The sequence below is a fragment of the Biomphalaria glabrata genome, chromosome 5 (assembly GCF_947242115.1).
Source record: "Biomphalaria glabrata chromosome 5, xgBioGlab47.1, whole genome shotgun sequence".
Taxonomy (NCBI): Eukaryota; Metazoa; Mollusca; class Gastropoda; family Planorbidae; genus Biomphalaria; species Biomphalaria glabrata.
Genome location: NC_074715.1, coordinates 43,006,776 through 43,024,324, shown reverse-complemented (window position 1 = coordinate 43,024,324; position 17,549 = coordinate 43,006,776). Strand labels below are relative to the sequence as shown.

Here is a 17,549-nt window from a genome sequence, read left to right as displayed (position 1 = left end):
TATGCCTGAGTTTGATATGAAATTATGAATAATGTTAATGTTAAAGATGTATTATCTCACTCCCCTAGATACGTTTCCAATGTAGACCTGTTTATCTGATTGTTTTCTGATTTTTTCTAAAACAAATATGCTACCGGTCGTTTACATTAAACACCAAAATGCTGGTAGACAACTAAACCGCTGTAAATAACTTGAATAACTTCCTTGTGAACATAACTATATAAAAGTTTATTTATAATCTAGACAAAATCAACTGGTCATAAATGAAATAAATGTAGTAGACTTTAAAAATAATATTTTAAACAAAATCTAAATCACTTCAATAACACAACCTTTCAGTCTCACGTTCTGGACTCGTCTCTCCTAACTAAAACCAAATGACGACAATGCTACCTATGTTACATCATTCACAACCAATTGCTTGCCACAGTCACCATAGAAACACACACACTCACTCCATCTCCATAACAGGGCGCCATAACTTATATAGCTTAGGTCCTAATCAAGTCTACATCCGGCCCTGTTGTCAGTCTATTTGAGTTTTTCCAGACTAAAAAGGCGTATATAAAATTATTTTTAGGACTGAGTTTGAACTCATGTGTTTGTCTTCTGACGTTCTCCACTTGGTGTCAGAATAAAGTCCCGGACAGCTCTTTGACGTCATATATGGAGGCTGATTAATTCTCGTTCCTCTCCCACCCATGAGATACGAAATAAATAATATCTACACCATGTTTGTTTCCGGGAGTTGATTTGTCTTTTTATTTTTATGTGTCCAAATGACGTCGGTGCGTGCAGGCGCCCAACAGGGCGCTAGAGAATTCTCAGCTTTCCTTATGGATTACTCCTTCCTTTACATTAACTGCCAAAAGAAAAATAAAACAGATGCGTAGACTCCATGAGGGTGACATTACCATTTGTTGTCGATTTGACCCAGGTGCTTTTTATGGTTAAAAAGTGGGAAATGTTAAGGCATCAAGCTAATGGGTTTTTGTAAAAAAAAAAGTTTATCCTTAAAATAGAAGTTATACACATATTAAGATTACAGGAATTTTTAGCAATAATAATGGATAGCTAGTGCAGACTATAAAGAAATATTGCATTGAATGCAACTACTAAATTTCTTGATTCTTTTATTCAAATATATTATTGGAATCGCTTTTGTATAGCGCAAGTTTCAAGCTTACTGTATGCTCAGTACGTGATGGATCATCGCATCTCTATTTTGGAACAGTGGGTGGGGGGGGGGTATTTGGGAGAAGGCTTCCGTGCTGCATAAGTAAACGAAGTTATTTCTAGCAAGTTGTCTCTCAGTTAATAGAGAATAGCTGCTGGCGTGGTGTATGCGTACTGGACTGTCGGTCGGCTCGTCTCAATGGTCCCGGGTTTCCTTCCAGCCCGGCGCCGTCCCGGATGAAATTATCTTCAAATTCGAATGAACGTTCAAAACATTTCACAAACATTTCACAAACATTTCACAAACATTTCACAAACATTTCACAAACATTTCACAAACATTTCACAAACATTTGACAAACAAACAATGTCCAAGTATTAGGTTTTCTATAGGCAATGTAAGAAGATCCTGTTGAAATAATAAGACCTTCTTAGTGTTTGACGTCTTATAATGTGACTAAAACCTTGGTTTCCATCAAGATCAACAGTGGACCAGAAGCTCTTTGGGATGACAAGCAAGTGTCGAGTGGTTTACACACAAGTCAACATTCTGGATGGACAAACAAAACAATTTCTTTATAGTTTAGATTTCTTGACGGGAAACTCTCTTTACAAGTTTAGATTTCTTGACGGGAAACTCTCTTTACAAGTTTAGATTTCTTGACGGGAAACTCTCTTTACAAGTTTAGATTTCTTGACGGGAAACTCTCTTTACAAGTTTAGATTTCTTGACGGGAAACTCTCTTTACAAGTTTAGATTTCTTGACGGGAAACTCTCTTTACAAGTTTAGATTTCTTGATATGCAAAGCTCTCTTTTCAGGTTTAGATTTCTTGAAGGACAAAATTCTCTTTACAAGTTTAGATATCTAGACGGACAAATCTCACAATGAGATAAAAAAAAAAAAACTCTCTGAGATATAATGTCAAACGAAAAGATCATCTACTGACCTACTGACTTCTATAATGACATTCTTGGAGAAGTCCTTTTTGTGGCAGATGAACAAAAAGTTTTTATTTGAAGTATATTATGCTTTGTATATGAGCAACAATTCCGTTTTTCCAATTGTGAGAAGAGTGGTCGAGAGGCCAAGTGCGCTTCTACTTGGATTGGCTTGGCTACCTAGAACAGGCTCGAGGTTCGACACCCCGACTCGGGCAGAGTTGTGTTTACCGAGCGCCTAAAGGCAGCACGGAAAACCAACTCCTAGATACCCCCTCCCCCCCCCCCCCCAACTGGTCCACAAATGAGATTGGACCAAAACCGCTCTGAGCATGCTATAAGCAAGAAAGTAGCGCTATATAAAAGCTATAATAATAGTGACATCATTGCAAGTATTACGTTTTTATTGTAATATCACGCCATAACCTCATATTTTATTAATGTAAATGTTATCAGTTTCTCATAAAGAGACGATAAACTTTGGTAGTAAAATAAAGCAACTCCTTGAAATATATTTTGAAAACGTAATTGTTACATTTTCGTTTCACAACGAATGTCGTAATTTGTCCAAAACTTTGGCAAACAGGTTGCGACATCATTCGATGATGACGAGTCACCCATCAGACTGTACTTCCGGATGGCGAAATCTACTCCGACCTGATGCTATTAACTAAAAGGTGGCGTCTTGACTTAATTGTCCCAGAAGACCGCAGCAGGGAACGAGTCATACCAGGGGCAGTAATTTTACAGATTTGGTTGTCTCTCGCAGTAGCTCTGCTTAAGACTTGATGGCCTGGGAAACAGTGGAACACAACGCCAGCGTCAATAATACATCAGACTAACAAAAATGATGAAACCTGACTTTCTTTTTTACGACATTCAAAATTAGAATTATTTTTTTTAGGACAAGGAAAGTTTTTAACTTCAGCTGTCTAATGTGTGCGTGTGTGTGCGCCTTTGTGTGTTTTAACAATGATTAACTTCAAACTTTTGATATATTAGGAAAAAAAATATGTGTATGGCGTGATAAAAATGTTATTTTACTAATTAGAAATATCATTTGTTTTTTTTATCTTACATTTTAATTTGTATTTTATTTTATAGCAAGATTTTAAAAACAATGGTCTTCAGAAAGAAGGAAACACACAAATCAACAACAGTGCAATGAATATAAAATTAACTTGATAATACATTTAAAAAGAAACATTGTTTAACGAAACATTAGTGTCTAGTAAAACGAATAAGAATAAGTTAAGAATGTTTACATATCAAACAAGAACATGAAACTAAAAGCTATTTAACGTTGTTTACGCTAATTGGCTTCCGAACCGGGGGTCTGGGGTTCAAATCGTGGGAAAGACTGGGATTATTAATTTCGGGATCTTTGGGTACCTTCGAGTCCATCCAGCTCTAATGGGCACTTGGCAATTGTTTAGGAAAAGTAAAGGCGGTTGGTCGTTGTGCTGGCCACATGACACCCTCGTTAACCTTGGGCCATAGAAACAGATGAACTTTACATCATCAGCCCTATTGATCACAAGGTCTGAAAGGGGAACTTAAATTACGCCAATATTAGAATATGCGTCTCTTTGTCACAGGGCCAAATCAACCACGTTATCACAGTACCAAAACAACCACGTTATCACATGGCCAAAATAACCAACTTGTCACAGGGCCAAAACAACCACGTTTTCACAGGGCCAAATCAACCACATTATCACATGGCCAAAAGAACAACGTTTTCACAGGGCCAAAACAAGCACGTTATCACAGGACCAAAACAACCACGTTATCACAGGACAAAAACAACCACGTTATCACAGGGCCAAAACAACCACGTTATCACAGGACCAAAACAACCACGTTATCACAGGACCAAAACAACCACGCTGTTACATTTGACACGGTCCCATGCTCACACACTGTGTATGTGTGTGTATGTGTGTGTATGTGTGTGGAGTGTATGTCACCACCATAAATAAAATAGCTCCAATCTCAGATAGCCAGAAGCACAAACTAAATAATTAATGCCTACACGTTATGTTTCGAACTATAAGGCTCGTTCATTCTCTTTTCGAATCAAGGCAAGAAATGTAAACATTCATGACTAGAAGTATAATAAAACTCAAGTATCACTGATCCATATTTTTAATTTTTTGAAATTAATATTAACACAAAGTAAAAAAAAAAAATAAACATCTAAACTTGAAACGGTTACTATGTACATGACTGCTCTTTGAACAACTAAAAATATGTGATGTAGACAAACTGCTTTATCGAATCTAACCTTCTCTTTCCATCTAAGTTCGGTTAAAGTAGCTAATTTTATACCACTGATTTCAAACTATGTCTATGTTATGTGGATAGGGTTCATACATATATTGGGATTAGGGCCGGATTTGGACTTGGCAAGGCCCTAAGCTATTTGAGATATGGGTCCCCATGCAATCAACATAAGGCATTTTTTTCCTTTGATCTTTCTTCAAAATGATGGACAATAAACAATGGGGTCCTAAGGTATAGCTTTTGTTGCTTATATGTAAATCCAGCGCTGATTTTGTGATTCACGTGAATACGTTTAAAATCTATAAAAAACAAAGGACAGAACCTGATAATGTTTAGATGTTCACTTTAAAACATGAACGTTATTGAAATAATAAAATAGCGTCTTTCAAGGTCATTTTAAAGATATCTATTTGTATAAAACACGCGATCGCACGTCTGCAGCTGACAGCGCCACCTTGCAGCGTCGTTTACGTCATCACCTCATCGCTTTGTGAAACTTGCATTGTTGTTCTCCCAATCACTACGTCACAAAACAAAACAAAACAAAAACAAAACAAAACGCGAAACCGAGTCCTCCCCCCTCACGCCCCTGTTTGGACAACAAGCTCACACTGTCAAACAAAATAGCGACATGTCTACGTCCCCAACAGGTCACGTGGTCTCTCCTTTGCCCATTCAATAGTTTCTCCACCAATCCCGTGCTAGGGGTTAGTTTCATTCAGCGAGTTCTCGGCAACCTTCTCAATGAGCTAGAGAAAATGAGATCTCGATTCACGGTCAACTGGAACGCGCCTTCCTTCCCTCTCCCCACTTCTCCATGCCCTCTCAGCTCGTCAACACACACTCACACACAGAACGCGAAATTGAAGTTTCCTTTTTCGCCTTTCAAAGCAGCGCCCCACTCCCCACTAACTCCCGTTTCCTTCCCAGAGTTCAATAACTGGACGATATTGAAGCCCAAGCCTCCTCCCCGGCGCAGACGTGACCGCACGATCTCCTCTTCCATGGGCGTCGCAGGTTTCCGTTGGACCACGATATCACTGGCGCGAAGTATTAACTGAAGATAAGATAAAAGATGCATAGGCGTAGAAGAAAAAAGAAGGTGTGGGGGAAGTGAGATACCAAAGAAAGATGATGGTGAATTGTTATCATTAGTATTATTATTATTGCATAACGTATCTTTCATCCAAAGCATGTTCAGTCGCGCAATGGTCCATGATTTTATTTTATTTGAGGACATATTGGGTAAAGACTCGAGAGTATGTGGAAGAAGGTTTCCGTGCTGGGCGATCAGCAAGTTCAACTAGACTAGAGTAGGGATTCAAAGTCGAGCCCCTTTGAAAGGTAACCAAGCGGTTTAAACCTCCCAGCCACTCATTTCTTTCTCTGTAGAGTGTACTTAAAAATGGGGTACAGTTTGGGGTACTTCACAAATCTGTTGTAGTGCCGGATTAAATATTGAGATGAAAGCAAACCTATTTGTGATGTGGGTCCCTTTCTGGGCTCTCAATAGCCCAGACATGACGTAAGTGCTCAATATTTCTTCTGGGCATTTAGCTATAGCTTGTGTTGCCTATGGGTAAATCCGGCTCTAAGTCGACGTTATATGGGGTGGACAGGTACCGGAAATGTCAGCAGTGATGCTAAAGAGAAACGAAAGGTCAATTTATTCAAAAATGTGTTTTCACGATAGGCTAAACAATGTCAAGGACGCTAAATTGATCTTCAAATTTGCCAACTAAAAGTTACAAATCGAAGAGATTAAAAAATAGGATTATGCTGTGTTAAAACGTGCGTATATGATATCATTTAGCTTCTAAAACACATAGCTTAGCAACACTTCCCATAGTTTGTGCACCGGATACACCAAAAATATAATTTTAGTTTTCCCGCCATTTATGAAAATCTCCATGTCTGTCTTTCTTTCCAGAAGCAAAAACAAACATAAACAAAAACTAGGAAGTATTTAAAAAATGAAACTCTTTAACTGAAGAGGTTCCTGGGAGAACCGACCTAGAAACGTGACAGATATTCTGACAATTCAGAAATTATTCTATAGATAAAAGAATGATGGTGATGGGTCCCTAAGTTTGAAGACCCCCCATGCCGACCCACTCTTATTCGCATTTGATCTCTGCTGATAAAATATATAATTATTACTCATTTCTGTGTATGTAATCCAAGTCAGAATCTCTTTGATTAAAGTAAGCAGAGAAATTTGGTTAGATAACTCCTCTCTTCTGGTTCTTTGACTAAGTTAATATCACCCCCCCCCTCTCTCTCTCTCTCTCTCTTGTCCTTTAACATCTCTCACGCGCACAGAGACAAACGCACAATGCGGTCTTCTTCTCTCTCCCTCTCCCAACCCTTCCCATCCCTTTTCCTGCTCTCCCACCTCTACCAAGTCACCCCCCCCCCCCAACCCCGAGCCAGCCCCACGCCTTGTGTGAATGCTTTAAGTCACCAGTAGAGTTTGACTGCCGTAGCATCTCGTGTAGGAGTTGTCGTCACAGTGGTGAGCACTCACAGTAGTAGCGTGAGTGTGCTAGTCTGTGCTTATTTATTTATGTGCTTAGTCTGTATCAAGGATTTAGTTCTACGCTAGCGACCCCCAGAGGCTTGGACACTGTTGGTCACTGCTGGTCAAGATTTCATTAAGTGGTCAGTCGGAGATTTAGAATTCACTTGGAGGACAGTTAGGGTCATTCATGTCGCCAGTGCTCTAGTGCTTACTCAATCATTGATGTGAGGGCAGTAGTGAATCAAAACAAAGATTTAGTTCTAAGGTCTCTTCGGTAGTTTCAGCACAAAACCATTGACTCGGAAAGACGGCAGGAAGTTTACTGAGTGATTCATATTGATTTAACTCACTAACTCGTGGGTTATGTAATAAAAAAAAAGGTAGGAGTGATTCAAATTAATTTAACTCATTGACTCGTGGGTTATATAATAAAACACTAGTAATTTAAATTGATATAACTCATTAATTCGTATGTTTTAAAATAATAAAAAACATGTAAGAGTGATTCATAATGATTTAACTCTTTGATTCGTGGGTGAGCTAACAAGACATAAGAATAAAATGATAAGAATATTTTTATACAACAAGCAACTTTACATTTTAAATAGTCAAAGTGCGACTATTGTGGCTTATTGTCCACATATTTAGAACCATCTCTACAGTAAACATTTTTATTTGTGGGATGTAATGTTTACGTGAAAAGTTTTCTATGTGTTTCATGCAGTTCTCAAACTTGATCTCGAAATACATGCCCACTACCTCATCAAAATATGCACACTTAAGTATATTGAATGTCAGACAGAGGGGTGTTCCCATAATGGTAGTGTTCGCTACATGAAATTTACTCTGCCTGTGGCTGAGACTAGGCACGTTACGGAATTCAAACGTATTACCGATCACATGTCATATGTGAGATAGGAGAAACTTAAGAGAAAAAAAAAAGACCGTCTCCTTGCTCCCGTTTAGAAGTTGTGTAGGTCAGACTCCATAGGTCTGGACATTTTCTGGGAATTTTACACAGCATCTAAAAAGGAGCTAGAAGGCGGTCTATTTTGTCTTTAAGTTTGACCTCTGACATATGAAGACCCAAAGAATCTCTGTTTGATAGATATTTGTATCTCATGTATGATGCAAAAAATAAAGGTTTCTAAGTAAAACAAGAACTCATACAGACTACGGTGTCTAAGTAAAACAAGAACTCATACAGACTACGGTGTCTAAGTAAAACAAGAACTCATACAGACTACTGAGTCTAACTATAGAAAGATCTAACCTATGCAAACTACGGTGCCTAAGTAAAACTAGAACTAACTTATGCAAACTACGGTGCCTAAGTAAAACAAGAACTAGCTTTAGCAGACTACGTTGTCTAAGTAAAACAAGAACTAACGTATGCAGACTACGGTGTTTAATTGATTGTAGCTAGTACAGTAGTTCACTCAGGTCCTGACAATGACGGCCTGCTAGGTCTGGTGGGTGTGTGGTGGTAGGACTTGTGATTTTTAACTTGATCAACTCCGGTCTTGTTGATGAGGGGAGGGCAGAGCAGAGAGGGGGGGGGGATGATTGCAACCTAACACTAGGAGGTCGGCAATTACTCTCCCAGCACGACATCATTTTCTACTTTTATTTGAGTTTTAAAAAAGTATTTTTAAATTATTTTTTTTTGGTTTTGTTTTAGAAAATTCTAGAAAATTTTTATGTAAAAAGCGAAGAACGTGAATTTGTTCACTTTGAAACAAAAAGTAGAAACACAGTGAGACAAAGAGAGAGAGAGAGAGAGACAGAGAGAGAGAGAGAGAGAGAGACAGAGAGAGAGACAGAGAGACAGAGAGAGACAGAGAGAGAGAGACAGAGAGAGAGAGAGAGAGAGAGACAGAGAGAGAGAGAGAGACAAAGAGAGAGAGAGAGACAGAGAGAGAGAGAGAGAGAGAGACAGAGAGAGAGACAGAGAGAGACAGAGAGAGACAGAGAGAGAGAGACAGAGACAGAGAGAGAGAGAGAAAAAACAAAAAAAGAGAGAAAGAGAGAGATAGAGTGAAAAAAGAGAGAAAGAAAGAAAATAAAAAGAAAGAAATGGCACAATTTGGAGGTGGTCATACTTACCATGACCTGGGACTGAAAAGGCACATTATAAAATTTGTTCACCAAAAAAGTTAAAAAAAAAAAAAAAAAAACTAGGAAAATAAAAAAAGCTAGAAAACCCTAGCTAACTACCCAAATCCGTTCTCACGAAGCTAGCCTTCATTTGCCAAGCACTACAACTTACCTAACCCATTTTTTGAATTAGACATTTCTAGTTCACAACAACACTCTTCCCATTGTTTGCTTTGACTCAATAATATTAGAAACAATTAATGTTGGTTGTAACTTCTGTCCAACATTGTAATCTATGACCGGAACTATAAATAGCTAGCGTATTGGTGTATCCGGTTAGCAGAACAAAAAGGACTGTTGATAAGCTTTGTTTTTTAAAAAGGTATATTCTCACTTTTGTGCACTTTTTAGTATTGAAGAATTCATTTTTTTAAGTTCTTCTGTTTGTAGCTATTGTTACAAAGCTTATATCAACTCACGCTGTCTGTCTGTTTTTCTGACTGTCTGGTAAAAAGTTTGAGCATTTTTTTTCTCCCATTTCCCATTCTCGGATCAAGTTAAAACTTTGCACAATAATTCATTAAACTTGACAAGACACGAATCAATCAATAAAATTAACCGCTAATAAATTGTGGATGATTAATTATTTAATTTAATTTTGAAATAAGTGGAATAAATGTTTCTTAATGAACAATCTCTCTATATTTGTTCACTTAGAAACAGAAAGTAGAAACATTTATTACGTGTTGACATGTTTTTCTCCCAACTCCCATTCCTGATTAAGTGGAAATTTTGCATAATTATTCATAATCAATAACATTACACGAATCAATCCAAGAATTAACCAATTAGTTAATCATATAGTATTATTTAATTATTTTGTTGTATATTGCAGAAAGGGCGATAGACCCTGTAAATTTCAGATAAATGGCAGTAATCAGATAAGTTTTGGTTTTTGAAAAGTATATTTTTTAAATGCATTTAAGCTGTCAACATTGAGGTTTAATTTATTGTCTTTAGTATTGTTTAATGTATATTGAAAATCGCCAGCAAAGTAATGCATAAGAAGTAGTGCGTAAAAAGTAGTGCATAAATAGTAGTGCATGCATTTTTTTTCATTGATCAAAGTTGTAAGAGTAAAGAAATGTTGAATATTCATGAAAAATTGATTCTTCTGTAAAAAGAAGATGTTCATATTTTTTTAAAACTTTTGTTTAGCTTGTAGCACATTGCTTTATGTGTGGTCCTGATGACTCAATACTTGACTCGATAACTGTCTCGATACCTGCTAACTTAATTATCTTCTTTCTAATGCGTGTCAACCAATAAGGCTCTACTCACTAATCCTAGGATGAAAATAAAAGTAGAAATAAACAAAACTCTGAACCATTTATGTCTTCATTATACAAGAGTGTCATCAATCAATTCTTCCAACAAAACATTCTGCTTTTTACTCTTTAATACACTTTTATTTCAAAGCAATTAGCCAATTAATTACAGTTATTGCTGGGGAGAAATAAAACGATCTCTTTTACGTTAGAAAAAAAAGAAAACTCCCACAAAAACCTAATTAGCGAATAGCAAACATTTCTGTCGTTTTTTGTTTCCCTCTAATTATTTTAACGCCAACTTTTGAAAGAAACTACTTTAAAAAGTATCGTTCAAAAACTTTTAAACGAAACAAAAATAATCTACATTTTTTTTATCTCCTATTCAAACTATGCTCGTCACTAAGCAGCGTTCCTATTTTCTCTGCCTACACGCTTGGTAAATAGTTGCAGACGACAATTCGATTTCATTACAATTACGCCTTCTTCCCGCCCTGCCACGCCTCTTCCCTCTGCACAGTAAGTCGCACTATGATATTTAAAGCCCAAGATAACAGATAACTTTTGTTGTTTATTTATATTGTGTCACGCCGCCTTGCGTCATTATTCCATTTCTATGCAAGCAGACGTGATTTTAAAAATAACTTTTTTTTGTGTCTTAAAGGACTGACTATATGTAACTTAATGCGTAGGACTATTATTATTATTTATTTTTTTTTAAATCTAGAAATAAACTTTTCTAAGCTGAATTTAGATTTTGGAATTCGGTTGTGGATCGTATGCTAAACTTATTTCCGTCCTAGAATTTTTAAATATATTTTTTTAAAATAAAACGTTTTTAAAGTTTTTTTTATGGGTTTCATCGGAAGTTCAGTCAGAACTGAAGATGATTACGTTCTAGTTCAAACCTCCTACAGGGCGGGGATGGAAGCGTCTGGGATTTGAACCCAAGACTATTGTAACGACAGCCCGAGCGCATAGCTCATGAAATGGCAGCCAGGTTTACATTGAAGCATCTAACTAACTAGATCTATGTTCATTATCATAAGATCGTCAAGGCATTCGCAGTTATAGTCATACAAAGTTTGGTAAAAAAAGAATGGTTTAAATTTGTTTTTCCAACTTATCAAACTAAATAATACTTTAGAAGTAGAAGCTTCGTGTAATGGAGCATAGTCACGTGATCTGCACGTTCTTGCTATGGATTTCTACTGACAAGATGGCGGAGTTAAAATTTACTAAATTTAGAAACAATCTCTTAAGTATTATTTTTGGTCATTTACACAATTTTAAATCTATCAAATGGGGGAGTTTCGCTTCATATATCTATAGATTATCTATAGGTCTACATTTCATCTGACAAGTTTAATGTTGAAATAAGTTGGATAGCACTACTAAAAAGATGTTACTGAAAGAATAGTTTATTTCTAAGCATTAATATAATTTTATTTTAATGTCTATCTGATTTCTTGATTGGGTAAAATCATTCTTGCATTGAACCCTCTGTATTTACTATACATCTGGAACATCGCCTATCCGTTTGACGACAGCAATTATTGTTATTTAAATGACCATAGAATAATAATGTAATAGTGAAAGTACTTTTAGTGAGTTCAGTGGACGAAGGTTGTTTTTTTTTTTGACTGCTTCAACTGTATAGTGGTAAATCACATCAAGTTTGTTTAGACAGTTCTCGCTCTGTCATCAAGAATAGCAAATCTAATCTCAGAACTCCAGAAGACACACGAACTAAGACGATATGACTATCTTTTAGGAGTTTCCGTGATCTTTCTGGCAGTTTCTTATGACAGTTGCTTTTTGAAAAATGCATGCGTCATTAGTGCGGTTGTAGGAATTGTTTTAGTTTCGCATTACGTTGTGACGTCAGTGACGGCTAAATTAGTTCAACTCGTTTTGTCATTCTCAAGTGTCAGAGCATGATGCTGTCTTTCAGACATCCCAGAATGATGTCTTTAAAAATAGTTTCATCCATGTCTTTAAAATAGATTCATGCGTGTCTATAACATTTATACATATATGTTTTTGAAATGGGCACATTCACGTCTTTGAAATTGATTCGTCTATGTCTTTCAAAATGAATTCATTTCTATTTTAAATAAGTTACTACTTTTTCCCCAAACAATGTATTGTATTGCTACAGACGAAGAGACATTGAGTCAATGCCGTATGTCAGAAGCCGCAAATAAAAGCCCATCTTCCGATAGCTACATGTAATTGAAAACCGAAAACTAATAGTGTTCAGAATTGAAGATTATTACATCTACCACAGATTAGTCATAAGGTCAGTCTAGAAGACACTAGATAAACGGATTCCCTTCTTGACCTTGCCAGTGAGTTCCAATGAAATGCGAGAAATTAGTGAGTAGCTCCAACCCCTAGAATGTTCTATTTCTGTTTAAATTTGGCCTCTAGGCACCTATCATTTGCTCTATATGTATAACTTTGCTATGCAAGCACCTAAATATTGTATACATTTGACCTACAGGTACATTAAATTTGGCCTAAATGTTTTTAAAGTTAGCCTACTAATACATACATATTTGGCCTGCAATTTAGTGTGATGTTTCTAAAATTTGGCCCGCAATCATTAAAATTAGATCGTTAAGTTCTTTTACAAGTAAAAATTTTAGAATGCCATTTAAAAAATATCAACCAACTTTTAGTTCTATGTTTGGCTTATTTCTCGACCGAAGTGGTCACGACAGTCCCAAGTTTGAACCCTTGCTGACCTGCAGGAGGTTTGCAGGAGGTTTGTAGGAAGTTTGCAAGAGGTTTGTAGGAAGTTTGCAGGAGATTTGTAGGAGGTTTGTAGGAGGTTTGTAGGAAGTTTGTAGGAGATTTGTAGGAGGTTTGTAGGACGTTTGTAGGAAGTTTGCAGGAGGTTTGTAGGAAGTTTGCAGGAGGTTTGTAGGAAGTTTGTAGGAAGTTTGCAGACATTCGCTGATTCATTCAACGTTCACAGTGCATATAGAGAGAGAGACACTCAAGAGTCAGACTTATCTTTTTATTTTTTTATTTTACATTTCTGTGCGTACGTTACGGTCCAATCGCTTTTGTGGACCACTGAGGGGGGGGGGAGTATCTGGGGCGAAGGTTTTCCATGCTTTCTTGAGGCGTTCAGTAAATACAACTCTGAGTCGGGTTTTAAACTCGAGCGGTTTAAGCCCCTAAGCCCCCAAGCCACACATCTCACTTTTCATTGTAAATCATTCAAAGATAGAAGCATATAGCATTTTGTGTTCAGTATTTGGTTTTATTATTTACTGAACTTTTCCTCCCCCCCCCCCCCCCCCCAAAAAAAAATAATATTTTTTTGTGAAATGTAAATCAGACCAATTTTGATTAGATGTAAGCAGAATATCTTCTGAGATCACAGGCTCAACGCTATCTAACCTCGCCTTGAAATCATGTCTGCATTCTTGGATGCAAATGTGCACTTTCAGCAGAAATGAGACTAGCTTCGATTCACCCCGAAGCACAAAGAAAGAAAGAAAAAAAAAGAAACATAATCTTCTTTAATCACATCTTTTTTTTAAAGCTAATGCTGGAACTAAATTGATCAAACAAAGAGAAAAAAAAGTATAAGGTTTTTGCGATGAAATCCGACACTACGGCACACACACACACACACATTAACGCCTTGTCCATACTGGCAAAAGTGGCACGTCCAGAAAATAAAAATCAATACGCATTGAGGAAACGATATTTCCGCATGGTGTAATTTGGTTTATTTTAGCAAGGTGTAGCGCCAAGTCAACAAGCAGACATTCGAATGTCATTTGCATGTGTCCGCAGCAAAGTGAGTTCTAGAGAGATGGAATTTTTTTTTCGAGCGTTAAGCATGCACTTATAAAATACAAGATATCAATGCGTTTAGTCTGAATTAACCTGTTTAACATTGATTGATATGAAAGCTTTTGTTTTGTAGCCAGATAAACTAAAGGATGCCAATGACTAATTAATGGATGGTCTACGCCTACATCTTCACTGTACATTTACTTTTCTGAGAATTTATCTGGTGTCTTGACATGGTTCGCTATTTCAACACTAAGACTATTGAATAGTGTCTAAGGTTGTACATATTTTAAGAACCTGTTATTCTAACTTTGCATTCTCTTCTACTGGCCAACACGTTAACGCTGGACTTTATATCGTTCGTTTCGTATTCTTTCAAATTTATTTAAACTTTTGAATTGTCTTCTCGGCAATGTCGATACTCTCAGTTGATGGAGAGTTTGTTAGTATACGGGTTTCTCAGATAAGTTTCAAAATTGAAAGTCACCTGTTCTGATCATAAAAATGTCTAATATATTTATTGTTGTATTATTAGAACACTTTTGTCTACATTAAGGAGGAACAAGAGAAACTTTATTGTGTGAATGTTTCAAACGAAAACGGAACGTGAATGGTCCATGTCAAACAACGACCGTCAATTTTAAAAGTTTGAAAATTAGATTGTGGCCCAGGTAAAAAGCGCCGAAAGCCATTCCGCCCTGACTCGGCATTGTCAATGTGTGCTTCACAGCCAAGACAAATACGAAGAGGGGAATTTATCACCCAGAACCAGATCAAAGTGTATCCTTCGATCGATGAGCCATCACCCAGAGCCACTGGTCAAAAGGTAATTAACTTTCGGATTTATGAACCCTACCGTCGATCTAGCTCTTGTACTGGGTCAACCACGGAACCTCGCCAGAGGGGCAGATGGAAGGAGACAAGAGGATGAGTAATGCCGCTAATGGAATGAACTCCTGATAAGAAAGATAAAAAATTCGTGGCTTTACCTTGTCAGTGATTCCTTAGATGTAATATTCAAAGCCAATCTATATATTAATATCAACACTCTCTCAAACTGGATTCTATAGATTGCCTCATGCTTGTTATACAAGAAGGCCGAATGTTATAAATAATAATAATATAAAGGCTGAAGGTTATAAATAATAATAATATAAAGGCTGAAGTTTATAAATAATAATAATATAAAGGCCGAATGTTATAAATAATAATAATATAAAGGCCGAATGTTATAAATAATAATAATATAAAGGCTGAGTGTTATGAATAATAATAATATAAAGGCTGAATGTTACGAATAATAATAATATAAAGGCTGAATGTTATAAAAATAATAATATTGTTATAACCCTAGTGGCGGACTGAAAGGGTTAATGTGTGTGCGGCCTACTGACACAAATGATTCAGGCCAATCACACAGGTCAAGGGCTGTTGAACAGGGGACATACTGCTAGTTCACGCAAATATGACCCATGTTGTGGTCATGTGATCGAGAGCCTTCACGGACTAGTGGTAGTGTGTAACAATAGACAGTAGAGTCCAGGACAGCAAGCAGTAAGGACTGTGTGCTACAAAGTGAGTCGAAGTAGACAGAGAAAGACTTGTAGTGTTTAGTAGGCAGTTCTATTGTACAAGAAAGCCTTTGAATTTGATGTGGCCAATTGTGTTGTATTGGCTTTTTATGTAATTGTAAATAAACCGCCACCTTGTGTGTTGAAGCGCTTGTTGTCTAGTTCTTGTGTTAGATGAGCTGTTGTGTTTAGCAGTGTATGCAGAAGGCCTGATAGAGAAGAACGTAACAATATAAAGGTTTTTTCTTCCAGTCCGAAGATCAATGGTGTAGCATATCACGTGCTCACGCAGTCCCCGCTGCGACCTACATATCTTGACACATCCAGCGCAGGCATCCAGCGCACGCCGTCTGCGTGTCATCGGCAGTGGTTCTTGTTTTGGTGTCATATGTGTATCCCGCGGCCCTTGTATGAATCCTCCGTCTCGTTCCTGCTATCCGCTTCTCAGCTGTCAGTTTCAGCAAGTTGGCACCTAAGCTGGTCTTTAAAGCGTTTCCAAATGGGATGGAGTGGAACATCTGTTACGCAGACCAGCTTTCCTGTCACCAAAAAGATTGATCTTGGAATACGGTCTTCCCCATTACGGAATATGTGCCATGCCCAACGTAGCTGTCAGGCCATCTCTCTGTACCGTCCAAACAGGCATTCGCAAGAACTTCACTATTAGTGGTGCATTCTTGTCACCGTATTTTTTGTCACGATTGAGCGCAGGCATCTTTGGATTAAGTCTTTGTTGCTTTCTGTATAGTACCTATGGTAGAAAACTTAGTTGTTAAATCAATGGTCTTCGTAAGGTCTAATTCCACTGGATAAAAGTGAGTCATTCAAAATGTCCAGATGATCTTTGGACCATAGGTTTCTAAGCAGCTAAAACTAACAATAACTCACGACTGACCACAGAAACTATCTTATCTTCTTGTAAACTTGACTGTTTCGCATTGTGGTATTGATACTTTAAGTTGGCTGTTGTTGTCACCACGGGCTTCAATGTCATAATCCTGCTCTCCTTTGCCCGCTCGATCTGGAAATAAATTGAACATAAAAGGTTATCTTAAAACTGCAAATCGGTTTGGGATAAATTTAAATAGATCGTTTGTTTTACTTTCTGTTCAATAAAACACTTTTAATTTGTTACAGTGGCATATTCATGGGCTGCTTATTCTAATGTGAAATTGTCACAATACATTATTCAAATATTTGGTGGCCTAGTTGTTTTGTTTGCGGTCTGGACTGTCGACTTGACGGACCCGTGTTCGAACCCTACCCGCATAAAAAAGGGGGCAGAGAAAAATATAAAGACAGTGATTTTAATTAATGATGGCAAACCCAAAGAGTGTACAGATCTAATTGAAACTAATTGATTAAATCAATGTCTGAGTAACTAACCTTGTACAGTCACTGTAAATTTTCACTTAAATTAAATGGATTCTAATAAACAAATCAGAAAACCAACTTTGACTATTTAAGGGAGTGGTCACCTCAACATAATAAGGCTTGTCTTCGATTCCGAAGATTATTGAGGAATGCAGTATTTCCCGTGGCTGCAGTCACCTCAACAGAAAAATGTGTTATATATAATTAATATTTTCCACCATCTGGCTAGAGCAATGTTTCCCGAACTTTATCCTGAATGGAATACTTGTTACATTCTGAGTATTTAGCGGAATACTTTACTTAATTTTTAGAGAGCTTAATTCACGTGGTGGCCTACTAGTTAATTGTTCTAGAAATTAATGGAACACCTATTTAGATCTCGTGAAGTACTAGTGTCCCGGGGAACACTGTAAATCAAACTTGAGAATTCAAATTGTCT

The 17,549-nt window shown here is 37.1% G+C and overlaps 1 protein-coding gene across 1 annotated transcript in view; it reads left to right on the top strand.

Moving 5' to 3' along the window:
* The first annotated feature begins 6,891 nt into the window (after positions 1-6,891).
* The window catches only part of LOC106059560 (uncharacterized), a 92,631-nt gene continuing 81,973 nt past the window's right edge, over positions 6,892-17,549 (top strand). Inside the window, exon 1 of the mRNA XM_056028925.1 lies at positions 6,892-7,304. The gene's annotated coding sequence lies outside the window, so the exon portion shown is untranslated. The remainder of the gene's footprint in view (positions 7,305-17,549) is intronic.